General features: G+C 36.5%; 1 pseudogene; it reads left to right on the top strand.

The window, feature by feature from the left end:
• Positions 1 to 10,493: 10,493 nt before the first annotated feature.
• On the top strand, positions 10,494 to 10,881 carry LOC113929965 (annotated as a pseudogene).
• Positions 10,882 to 13,624: the final 2,743 nt, after the last annotated feature.

Raw genomic sequence — 13,624 nt, 5'->3', positions numbered from 1 at the left:
ATGAATCGTTGAACACTATCAAAAACTAATGATATATATTGGCTAATTGAATGTAATAAAAAATAAAGATAAATAAAACATTTTGTCAATAAAATGAATCCAAAGAATATTCATTTTCAACAAGACTTGTTAAGAAAATAACTTAATATTCAAAACAGAACACCTTGGTCAAAGCTGTTCTAATCTTTCAATTCACATACCATGTTAGTGCCTTCAACTGGTATTCTTTTGCATAAATAAACTACAGCTCAGAACTCATTCCTACTTCAATTAGGGAATCAAATTAAAGTTATTCTTTGAATAATATGAACAGATGGCATATATGTTAAAGATCAAACTTTGGTAGAAAATGTTATCTAATTAGTTTCTTAGTAAGAAATACTCTTGTGTCAGGCATGTAATGATTAAGATTAATGTAAGGTATACAGCTATGCAAATACTTTCCTATAAGATGAAGATGTTTAAAATACACTTCAACTATAAAATCATAGGAGATGTTTATAGCTTTAGATCCCAATCTACTTCAGAGTTATATAAATCTCATTTTTTAGGAAAAAAATGGGATGAGGTGACAGACATGTGAAGCAGCAGCAAAGGTACAGAGTTAGATGGATAGAGGACATGTTTGAATGACGGCAAGATAATGACCAATAATGACGCTGTCTGTGGAGGAAGGTTGATGGAAAATGAGTGGAGAATAACGGGCTACATCAGCAAGGACGTGGCATGTCAAGATAAAAGGCAAGAACTTATGATATATATCATCCTAATAAGGAGTCTATTCATCTGTCAGAAACATGAAAAGTGACAGAAGATAACCAATCGCTTCCATCTATCAATTGATTTTAACCCCATTTGATTTCTGAAGATCATGCAAGTTAAAAAAAAATACATGACTTATTTCTGGCTCAATTTAAAAGAAATACTAGTAATTCTGTAATTTAGGAAGTATGTCTGGTGAGAATAGAAGAAATTTTTAGAAGTTCTCTAATTTTACTTTATTGTTTTAACATTTTTAATAACTTTATTTAAATTCAACAAGCCAACATATAGTACATCATTAGTTTCAGATGTAGAATTCAACAATTCATCAGTTGCATTCATTTAAAAAAGAAGAGAAGGGGGTGCCTGGCTGGCTGTTGGCATAACATGTGACTTTTGAGCCTGGGGTCCAGAGTTTGAACCTCATGTTGGGTAGAGCCATTACTTTAAAAAACCTTTAAAACAAAAACAAAACCTACAATGTGATTTTTTTCCTTCTAAGCATTATATATTTTCCTCAGGTTCAAGCATTAGATACATTTTTTCCTTCATATTCAAATCACTCAATATATAGTATGGATTTTTTAGGTTTCTAATCCACCAAATATCTTTATAGTAAAATATGAAAATTAGGTTTATTTGACCACCTAATAGAAAATATGGAAACAATGGTAATACTACTTATCAGTTGTTCTTTAAACTTAAAATTTTTTTTAATTTTATTTAAATTCAACTAATTAACATATGGTCTATTATTAGATTCAGAGGTAGAGTTCAGGGATTTATCACTTGCTTTTAACACCCAGTGCTCATCACATCACGTGCCCTACACTTAATGCCTGTCACCCACTTATCCCATTCCGCCACCCATCTGCCTTCCAGCAAACCTGTTTGTTTCCTATGATTAAGAGTCTCTTATGGTTTGTCCCCCTCCCTGATTTCGTCTAACTTTTCCCTCCCTTCCCCTATGATCCTGTTAGTTTATCTTGTCTCTTGTTTGTTATGAAATATTTTAAAATGAAGTGAAATAAACTCAAATATATTTGCATGTTTCAGACTTTAATAACGTATTGCAAGTAAGCTGAAGTTTCACCGCTCACTTCACTGCCCACTCTCCCCTTCCTCAACCCAAAGCACCTTCTTCCAGTGCATGAAGAAATTTACAGCCTTATATAAATCCACAGATGATACCAGTGTCTTATTTTTCACAATCCTAATTGTGTTCTATTCAAATTCTTCTAAGTTCCTTTCATTTTTCTCCCCTCAGCATACTGATACATACTGCTGTCAAGACTCATCTATACTGACCGATGCAGACCTGGTTTATCCATTTTGACTGTATTATGGAAATAAAACGTAACTACAATGCTGGGTTTTGTTCAGACATTTCTCCATAGCTGGGTATTTTATTTCCAAATTTTGCCTATTAAGAATATACAGGTGATAAAAATGCTCACACATGCTGTGAACAAATGCACAATTATGCTTTGAGGGTATATAGCTTGAACTGTTTCATAGGATATGTTCATCTTTATCATTGAACAAAGTCACCAATTTTTTACTTTTTCCAAGAAATCTAAGTAAATGTTTGTATCTTTCAGAGTTATGATAGGATTTCTTTCTCATAACCTTCTTAAAAATCAGTAGCATTAGACTTTATTTTGTGAAAAATTAAAGTATTTGAAATAGCTCAATGTTTAAGAAAAAGCCAATCTTAATATATTAATGTATTCATTTAGCCTTCTGTGATATTTGTATTTTTAGGTTATATATATGAAAGCTTTAACTTACTCCTTTATTGTGTTTACTCAAAGTGTGATGCTATAAGGAATCTCTTCTAGAATGTTTCCATAGAAAAAGATTGTCCTTTGTACTTAGGATTTTCAGGTGAACATAAGCTTGTATGAAAATGATGAAATAAAGCATCTTTAATCAAGGGACTACCAGAATTTCCTATAGCTTTACTCACCAAAATAGGCAGTTATCTTACCCACAAAAAAATAACTTTTGTCCTATTGTTACATCAAAGATGAAGAATATTTAATCTGATCCTAAACATTCAGGTTTGAATTGTCACAATCTTAACTTTCTCATTCATGTCTTACCTGTAGCCACTACCCCTTTTATTCCCCAAGAGAACAATCATACATTGCGGCTTATTCCCCTGCCTTCCTTGGTCTCTTCTCCACTCCTTCTATTTACAAGTAGAGCAAAAAAGAGGATCCACAGGAGGCAGAAAATGAACAATCTCGTAAGGCCCTACTGACAAAGGCTTCAGAATCTGAGGACTTCCTCTGCCAGTGAATAGTTTTCCTATTCCTATTTTCCTGTGGTATCATTTAACATTCAAAGAGGTAATCTCACAGTCGCAATAGCAACTACGGCCCTTAAAATACCAAAATAAGGAACACCTGGGTGGCTCCCTCGGTTAAGCAAACGACTCTTGATTCAACTCAGGTCATGAAATCGAGCCCTCAGACTCCATGCTCTGCACGGAGCCCTCTTGAGGTTTTCTCCCCCTCTGCCCCTCCCCCTGCCCACTCTCTAAATAAACATTTAAAATACAAAAATAAGATTTTAAAGATTAAGTATGAGTTATAGTGGAATGATTCTTTAAAACAGGTTAAAAAAATCCAACTCCTGTTGCTCTCACAAGCTGCTATACTCCCTTTGTGTATGCATTTCTCGAGGTTCTTCACCCAAATAAAGAGATACACATAGATGGAGAAAGATACTTATCTTTACATGTGTGCCAAAGAAAAACTGCACTGAATGGATGGTGTGAAACAGGCAGGACTTTATTCAAAACTATTCCATTTGGGAAGAGATGAAATTCAACTCCAGTGGAACAAATATGAGAATTTTTAAGCACTGGGGTGAGCTAGTAGAAAAGTACTGTATACAGCCAAAGGGGAATTGGTCCACGTGATTAGACCGTTCATGTTTGCCAAGTGACACTAATTTGCTAATTGAACTGACTCTTCTACCCTCCCACACAGACAAGAGACACAGAGGCTCTCTTTCTTGATGATTACATTTCAAAGGGATGGCTCCCAGTCCTTGAGAAAACCGTTTCTGGGTTATAAAACTGGCAAGACTCTAGGAGATTTCTCTCTCAAAGCAGCAGAAAAAGAATTTAACGATTCCAAGTGTTCTCAAGTAAACGCTTTAGGAAAAGACAAGTCAGGGCCAAGAGTCAGGGAGAAGCCGGTCTCAAGTTCACTCAAGCTGCCAGATACCGTAAGTCTGTCTTGGTCAATAGAAATTAAGGGTCATGTCAGGCTGGTGTAGGACAGTGACAGGACACCAAGGCTGGCAGTTTATGACCCAAGCATCTGCTGAATTTGAGGATGGCTCTATTTTAAGGGTTGGACAGTACACATTCTCCAGCCCTGGACTCAAAAGAATCATTGGCAGATACCACTGTGTAAAATGGGGATGATCAATTCAAGAAGATTTCTCTGGAATTTTCTTTTTGTTATCTCAGTATGTGGATTCATCAGAGGATTGATGGTAAACCCCAGAGGTAAAGATCGCACCTGGAAACAACTTTATTCAAAAACACACAAAAATCAAGGGGCACCTGGGTGGCTCACTTGGTTAAGCGGCTGACTCTTGATTTGAGCTCATGCGCTCAGGGTGGTGGGATTGAGCCCCCACAGGGCATGGGCTCCTCACTCAGTGGGGACTCTGCTGGAGACTCTCTCCCTCTCCCCTCTACATGTTTCTGTGCATTCTCATTCTCTCTCAAATAAATCTTTAAAACCTCGAGATCAACCACCTTGACAAAGTACTCTATGTCCATATATAGACATCCACTAAATTTGCTTATAGACTTAAAATGAGGCTTTCACCTTGATCTTTTTCATTACTGGTGCTTCATATAATTGACCTAATAGGTTACAAAAATAAAATTGTATCTAAATAAGAATTCACTTGCTAACTAGTTTCTGGTAATTTATTTATAGGGTAGGTTTTAAGAAAAAATAAGTTGATGTATATGAAATTTCATGGCATAATTACATAAAAACATAGTAGCTGGAGATTAGTTAACATTTATTTTCATTTTGAGTATCACTCTCTTGGAACATTAAATAGACATCAGACATTAATTATAAATGTGAAGCCTAGGTATATATTTGGAAAGTATAAAAACAATCCTGCGTGGGAGGGAAACAAGGTATACTATTTGCACTACAAATGAAACTATTTAAAAATTACAAGATGTGTTCAGCTTAAGAGTGCCTGTAATAGTTTGGGAAGTGTTCAAATATTTTTAAGACCCTTTTTTTTAAAAATCAACAGACATTAGTATCATTGCTGAGTATTTTTGCATAAACCCGAAGTTTGTTTCAACTGCTCACATAAGAAATTTGAAACCATCTCTTGCCATTTCAGGCAATAGATACTCAATTGTCAAGATGAAAACAATGAGTCAGGCAGCTCTTAAAGGACTTTACTTTCTAGGAGTATGAGAATTACAAAGAGATCTTTAACATTTTCCTTGTATTTATTATAAACCTGCCACTTGGAGCATAGCACCTTGCTGGACATTTAACAAGGTAGAAGAGAAAAAAAAAATGAAAAGAGGTACTCAGAGTCCCATGTGCTAAGTAAATAATGCTTAGGTTATGCCAAAGCTACAGTTTTTTTGTTTTTTTTTTTGTTTTTTTGCAGTGCAATGTTCTTGTTTACAGCAGTAGCATGAACCTTTCAAATGGAGTTCCAAAAAAAATATTAAGCCATCTATTTTCCATAATGAATGCAGAAAAGGTATAAACACATCACTTTCTACTAGGATGTAGTAATAGGAAGGATAATAAAACCCAGATTTCTGTAACATTGAATCCATAAGAAAGCATTAATAATATACGGCGCCAAAGCAAGACAAAAATAAGTATCATTTGAAGCTTTTAAGCAAATTGACTGACCGTTTTAATCCAAAGCAAAGGAGTGGCAGAATAACCATGGAGGGTGCCTTATATGAATATTAGGAAAGCACACAGAGGAGTCAACAAGATAGAGACTGATTAAAAGGATTTACAGGGCTCAGAAAATCATCGGAGTTTCTTTGTAAAAAAGAACAGATATTCACCTCTGACGTTGTACAACGCTCTATTCCAAGGCTCTTTACCAAAACTTGGGCAAATGTGATTTTTATATTCTTTCACTCATAAGGTTCTCCAACATGTTGGATCAGAAAAATATTTCTCAAAAATTCAATGACATCTTATGGGAAAAATTGGGCTTAGACTCTTGAGACAGTATTATTACACTATAAAGTTAGCTTTAGTTATTAATAAGCTTCTGAAAAGCATATTAAAAAGTAGATTGTCATTTTGTTAAAGATATCAAATGGTGCAAAGTTCTATTTATCTTTAACATTTAAGTACGACTTCAAACAGAAAACTGAACAAATTCAATTAAAAATGAAAATTGAATTCACAAAAAAGTTTAACAAATCCAAGTGTATGAAATTCTCATTTTCCCGTTTCTATTTTTTTAATCTGAATATTCAGAGTTGTTTGGGATCTGAGTTTATTTTTTATCTGTTGGAAAAAATTAAGACCTTCAGACTAGAAAGCCTGAAATCGGGCAGATACACTACTGTTGCGATTTTCCTTTGCTTATTTGTTTTTAAGGATGGGGTGTCAGGTCTGCTCCAGCACCCGGGCACTCTGCCCACAACACTCTCCATTCCCGCAGCTTTTATGCTGTTCTGTTTTTATAATCTACTGTTACTGTTCAGTTTTTATAATCAATTGCCAAACCTAATATATAGTAAGACAAATGAAAGGAAGCCCTTTAATACTCTTACCTTTAGCTGAAGCTTCATTAGGGGTGGAAAAAACCTCTGCATTACTGGCTTTGGGACTTACATCAAATGATTTCCTTTGCCCGACAGCCGACGCACAACTAACCGGTCACTACCAAACCAAAGCCTTCGGAGACCCAGGAGACACGCTTTTATCTCTCTCATGCCACAAGAGCAACGTGCTCCAGCTTGCCCACTGGTTCCTGAGGATGAGAAGCACCTGGAGCCTGGGCGCTCAATCACAGATCTGCAGATGAGAAACAGGTCCAGACCAGCTGCAGCACCTGCCCACATAGTTGTCCTAGCTCAGCCAAGCCTCCATCTCGGGACTCTTGGAGGATCCCAGAGGAGGAGAATAAAAATATTACAATTGAAGCCACTAAATTCTGGGTGGTTTATTACTTAACATTTTTACAAGATTAGCTAGCTGCAACACAGAGTAAGCCAGAATATGATTGAAAAAATGATCATCCACCTTTGAAGAAGATGCACAGTGGCACGCCAGATTCTCAGCTTACTGGGGGTATTCATTCAGGCAGATGATTAAAATCTGAGACAGTCTCTGTGTTTCAATGGGAAGAGTAGTATTGATAACACTGATTTATCAAGGACCTTTTTTCACGAGAACCTGGATTTTAGGGATTGCTTAGTTATCTCCAAACCCCTGGGAGACCGAAGCGCAAGCTGATGTTCAGTGGTTAAGTCTCCCATTGTGTACACAGTCACAGCGTATTTCCTGTTCCCTTTAATCCCTTTCTGAAGGGGACTGATATCCGTGCCTGACGCCAATGATTGTCAGGGATCAACGTCATGCTTTTAAACCACCCCCTCCAGGATCCCGAATCATCTGTTTGATTGCTTCCGCCTGTGGCCAAGTCGTCCCCAAATTAGAATTTCACCTTAGCAGGTGTGACTAATTGGGAGTTCTAACTTCTTGTCAGGATGCCAATGAGCCCTTTTAGCGAATTTTCATTTTTAAGAAAAGTCTATCACAATGTGTAGAAAAACCGTAGAGTGTTCTATAAACTACATGATGACTATAATGGAAAAGGAAAATAAATCAATGAATTAGAGTCTATCAGATTGAGACTGCAACTCAAGTGATTCAGTGTTTTTTAGCAACAGCCCCCTCCGCTGCACTGGGAGCTGGCCACGTTCCACCAGGAATACCGCATTTAATCCTAATCGCCACAATTCCAATGAAACATTCAGAATGGAACTCATTCAGGGTACAATAATGACGGTAGTAAGGAAAGCCAAAATAGGCTCTATAGTAAATTACTGGGAGTGTAAGACAGCCATTCTCCAGTCTTTAAAGGAATTATGACTGAAAGGATAGACCCTGAAAGGTAACTCTAGACCATTTTATAGACGTTTCAAGGAGATAATTTTAGGCTGTGGGTCAGGGAGTAACTCTATAAACATTACCACTGGTTCAAAGATGGCTCATTCTGCCTTAAGGGGGAGAGAGATCTTTATCAAAAAATCTAGCAGCGCCCCAACAGATATTCTGGGAGGCTGCTTGGAATATCTGAACAGTATTTTACAAGGCAATCTAAGTAGGCCCTCGTATACTAAGATCAAATGTAAGTAGCTTAGAACTATGTTCTCCCATCCAGCCAGGTACAGCATTTATGTTAACCGAATGCCTTTTTCAGAGATATTAGGTGGATGTGAGCAAGGAGAGAAGAGTGTACAAAAATATACAACAGGATGTACAACTATTACAACAGTCTTTATTTTTGTAATTAATCCTGACCCATTGGACACACACACACACACACACACACACACACACACACACACATTTGCCATTTATTTTAAAGTTATATCAGTCTTCTCATTTAGGTTGGCTTATGTCATCCTTGTTAGATAAATATTTATTAAATTTTAAGATGCAAATTGTACTTAAGGACTAATTTTCTTGTCACACATGCTTGTGTCCATAATTTTCCTTCTCCAAACCGAAATTGGGACATAAGGGACAGCCAAGGGAAACCCAAGCTGAGCGTCTCCTTTTCTATTCCTCTGATTTCCCACTGGCCTTCATGGAAATGAAACTTGGTCACAGAGATTGGGTGTGCTCCAGCATTTCACTCCTCAAGTTCAAGGCTAACAGAATCTGTGGTGCAATCCCTCAGCACAGAAGTCAAGCACGCTTCTTGGTTGTCACTGACTTAGCTCCACCTCAACTGGAGCTCACTCTGCAGAGCCTCTGGGTCTCATTCACATTCTCCCTCTGGCCTGTGGATTAGCTATCAGTCCTGGACCTGTGTCACAACATGACCTCATCACTTACCCCTTGCTACTGCTGCCCCATTCCAAGCTCACTGGCTATTAACTTTCATGTACCCTTCCAACTGGGAGGAAGAGAACTTTCCGAACTTTTAGTGAAGCACAATGGAGCCACTTCTAGCTTTTTCTATATGTACTTCACAGTGACTACTGCTGTTGGTGTGAGACATTCTATAAGGTGGTCTCCATTATGGAATGAAGGCACTGTTCTTCTCTGTTTGGGGTTTTTCCTTCAACTTGATCTGGTATAGGGTATAAAGCAAGAATATATCCAAAAGACCTCTTACTTCACTTCTGTTTTATTCCTCCAAAAGGCCTCCTCTTTCCCCTTGATATTAAAATCTTTATTTAAGAACTGGATTTCTACCCTTACTTGGCAGTAATGAGGCAGTGCCTCCATTTCCCCTGTCAGACTGACATCATAGGAAGCCAACTGAAAGAGAAAATTTAAATAATTTTCAGAGTTGTGTAATATAATACTGAAAATATCCAAATGCAACAGAAAAATAACTTGTTATGCCAAGAAACAGAAAGATCTCAAACTGAAAAAAATGAACAACAAATGACAATATTGAAGGGACAGAGATCTTAGAATTATTAGACAAAGAATTAGATAAACCATCAAAAAAACCCTGCTTCAACAAGCAATGATGAACACCCTTGAAACAGGTGTAAACATATAAAGTCTCTCCAAAGAAATGAAGTGCTAGCAAATAAATACAAGATATAACTAGACTCAAATGAAAATGTTACAACTAAAAAATATGGTCACTAAAAAAAGCTCAACAGAAGGGCAGAATGGTAGACTGGTAAGGACAAAGAAAAGTATCAGTGAACTTGAAGACAGAACAACAGAAATTACTAAATCTGAATAAAACAGAATAAGCTGGGGAAAAAATGAATAGAGCCTCAGGGAGTTTATGGAGTGGTACCAAAAGATCCAACGTTCATCTCATCAGGGTTCTGGAAAGGGAGGGGAAGAAGGCAAGGTTAGAAAAATGTATAAAGAAATTATCACTGAAACTTCCCAAATTGGTCAAAAGATAAAACCGTACAGGTTTAATACATGAAGCAAAGCCCAGGCAAGACAATCCCAAAGAAATACATGGCAAAACACAACATAATTAAACTTCTGAAAACTAAAGACAAACATCTTGAAACAGCCAGGGGAAGCAGCATCTCACCTACCAGGAAAAACAATGAGAATGAAACAAGTTTTCTCATAAGAAAACATGGAACCCCAGAAAGAGATGGCATAATATTGTTGTGAAGCACCACGCTTAGCGGGGCTGCCGAGGATCGTTGCGAGGCCTGGCAGATTGTTTTCTGTCTCTCTTTACTGGTTTCCAGGGCCGGGGAATACAACGTGTGGCTGCCTCACAACTAGCGACAAAGCCCAATAAGTCATCGGCAGGGTTCGGGGTGCGGGGCTCGGTAATGACTATCCCCTCGCTCCGGCCTGCTCCCCGCTGGACGAGGGGGCCGGGCCTCTGACCTTCCTCCGCGGGCTCCGCCCCTTGCCCCGGAAGCGCTGGCTGCGGATGGAGGTTTCTGGGCCGGTTGGGGAGCAGCGTTTCCTTTTTGTCGGACATCTTAGCGAGGCTGCCGGGGTGGACGCTGCTCTCCAAGCTTCGCTATGCAGCCCAAGGATGACAAGAAGAAGGTTGCCGGAAAGTCGGCCAAGAAAGACAAAGACCCAGTGAACAAATCTGGGGGCAAGGCCATAAAGAAGAAGTGGTCCAAAGGCAAAGTTCGAGACAAGCTCAATAATCTGGTCTTGTTTGACAAAGTGACATATGACAAACTCTGTAAGGAAGTTCCCAACTATAAGCTTATTACTCCAGCTGTTGTTTCTGAGACTGAAGATTCGAGGTTCCCTGGCCAGGGCAGCCCTTCAGGAGCTCCTTAGTAAAGGACTTATTAAACTGGTTTTAAAGCACAGAGCTCAAGTAATATACACCAGAAACACCAAGGGTGGAGATGCCCCGGCTGCTGGTGAAGATGCGTGAGCAAGATCCCACCAACTGTACATTTTAGAAAATAAAACTTTATTAAATCAAAAAAAAAAAAAAAAAAACAAAGTGGTCAATCCGAAATACTGTACCCAGTGAAAATATTTTCAGGGTATGAAGGTAGAATCAGGACATTCTCAGATGAAGGGAAATTGAGACTTTATTGCCAGAAGATCTACCCTAAAGGAATAAAGTTTTGTAAACAGAAAGAGAACAATAAAAGAAGGAAACTTAGAGCATCAGGAAGGAAGAAAAGAGAACATGGGCAGCAAAATATGGATACATAGGCTTTCTTTCTTGTCTTGAGTTTTCCAAATTAAGCTTAATCAAACAAAAATAATGTTATTTAATGGGATTCTAAATGTATATATTCAAGATACTATATTAGGAATGAGGGGCTGCCAAATGACATAAAAGGAGGCAAGATTTTCCTACTTCATCTGAACTGGTAAGATTACAACCACCAATAGATAGTGACAAGTTTTGTATATATAAAACCTATAGCAACCATTAATAAACTTCAAAACTAAATAACCTCAAAAGTCCTGTAGATAGATCAAAATGGAATTCTAAACAAATGTTCAAGTAACCCCAGGGAAGGCAGAAAAAAGAAAACAAAACATGAGAAACAGAATAGAAAACAAAAGAAGTGGTAGACTTAATCCTTAATATTTCAATAATTAAATTATAAGGAAATGATCTGAAAACACAAATTAAAGACGGGAATTGGCAGGTTGGTCTATAAGACATAATCCAAATATGTGCTGTCTATAAAAGAGCAATATGAGAGATTCTCATGGTAATGGAAATGTTCCCTATCTTGACTGAATCAATGTCAGTATCTTGGCTGTGATATAATATTACAGTTCAGCAAGATATTACCATTGATGGAAACCAGGTAAAGGATAATGTGGTATCTCTGTATTCTTTCTGAGAACTACAGGTGAATCTGCAAGTATCTTAAAATAAAAATTTTAATTAAAAAAGAAAATAAATCCACATAAAAATAAAAAATATATTATTCATGTTACACTCAATAAATTTATGGTGATCTTTTAGAGGCAATACTATATATATATATATAGATATATTGCTATATGGAGTAAATCATCAAGTCTTATGTGAAATAGATTATTTTATTAAGTGTAGCAATGAAGATTTAATCATTTTTCCTCATTCTAGGGACTCACTTTTGGTCAGGATTGTCATTAGAATGCTGTGTGTAAGTAGGGATTTGAAACTTTCCACGAAAATTGCTGGACATTTGACAGTGCAGATGTACTGAGCTCCTACTTTACTAGATATACTTACAGTTAAAATAATTTAACAACTGATTTAAGAACTACTTTGACTATACATTATGTTAAATGATAAAGAAGACATTAACAACGAACATGAGTTGCACATAACCTTTATTTCACCATGAAATGTTTCCTTTTTTTCTTCGCTAATTTTTACCTTTAATTATTCTCTCCTAAAACAAACAAACAAAAAAACCCACAATAGAATCCCAAGAGATAATCTGTGAGAACAATGCAACTACAGATAAGGATAACTGAATATCATCTTGTTAAATCTAATAATTATTAGATCAAATTTTCCTATTAAAAAGATAGCTAAGCATGTAAAAGATTTCTAAGGCTTTAAGCTCTCACAGTTCATTAATAATTTATCTAGAAGTAATTTAAACTACTCTAAATTTATAAATAATCTACACAGAGGAATTAATAAAAATCTCAGAAATCACTGTTAATTAATTTTACATTTGCTGAAAGCCATTTATCAGAAGAGAAGATTAAAAGGCAAATTAAAACTTAAGTCCCATTATACCTATGGAATGCAGTTTACTTTGTCATAAAGCATGCCTAAGAGCCTCACAAGTATCAAAACATACTCAGAAGGCTGACTTGTATGCCTTTGGAAATATGAAAATGTGTTCAAGTACTCTTACTACATCACTTTTTATATATTGAAAGCTTTCTATGTTAAAAGTATCCTGGCTTGAGGAAAATTTAGCTATTCATTCATTCTTCTGGGATTTTCTTTTTAGAAAACCCATTTAAATAAGTATTTCAGATAATTAATTTCTTAAGCTCAATCTCTCCAATGCTTGAATTAATTGAGAATTACTAACCATGTAACAAATACCATTTTGCCACCTAACATTACTAACAAAATATTATTAAAAGAAGTTTTCTCCCTTTCTGGACAAGGGAGGAGTTGGTTTTACTATAAGAATTTCTGAGACCCGAGAATAAAATTTATCTCTTTGCATGAATTTCCTTTCTAAGATATGACCTAACCTTCTAAATCAACCAAATATATTTACTGAAACAGAAAAAAAAGTTGAAAAGTGAAATTAGCACTGTTGGTAGATGGTCTTAAGTTTCTTAATGGAAATAGTATAATATAAACACTGTACGAAAAATATACATAGAAGGTAACTTGAATTTCTTAAGCCTCTAATTTCTTACATCATTAAATTGATATTTAGGATGCAACACTACTTCAATTAATATTTTATTTTATTATTTTTAAAGATTGTATTTATTTATTTGACAGAGAGAGACACAGCGAGAGAGGGAACACAAGCAGGGTGCCCGATGTGGGGTTTGATCCTATAACCCCAAGATCATGACCTGAGCCGAAAGCAGATGCTTAATGACTGAGCCACCCAGGCGCCCTCAATTAATATTTTAATTAAAATAAAAAAGTGTACATATTATTTATTTTGTTAAGA

Source organism: Zalophus californianus, chromosome 5, assembly GCF_009762305.2.
Source record: "Zalophus californianus isolate mZalCal1 chromosome 5, mZalCal1.pri.v2, whole genome shotgun sequence".
Classification (NCBI taxonomy): domain Eukaryota; kingdom Metazoa; phylum Chordata; class Mammalia; order Carnivora; family Otariidae; genus Zalophus; species Zalophus californianus.
Note: the sequence above shows the minus strand (reverse complement) of the source record. Positions and strands in the feature narration are given on the sequence as shown.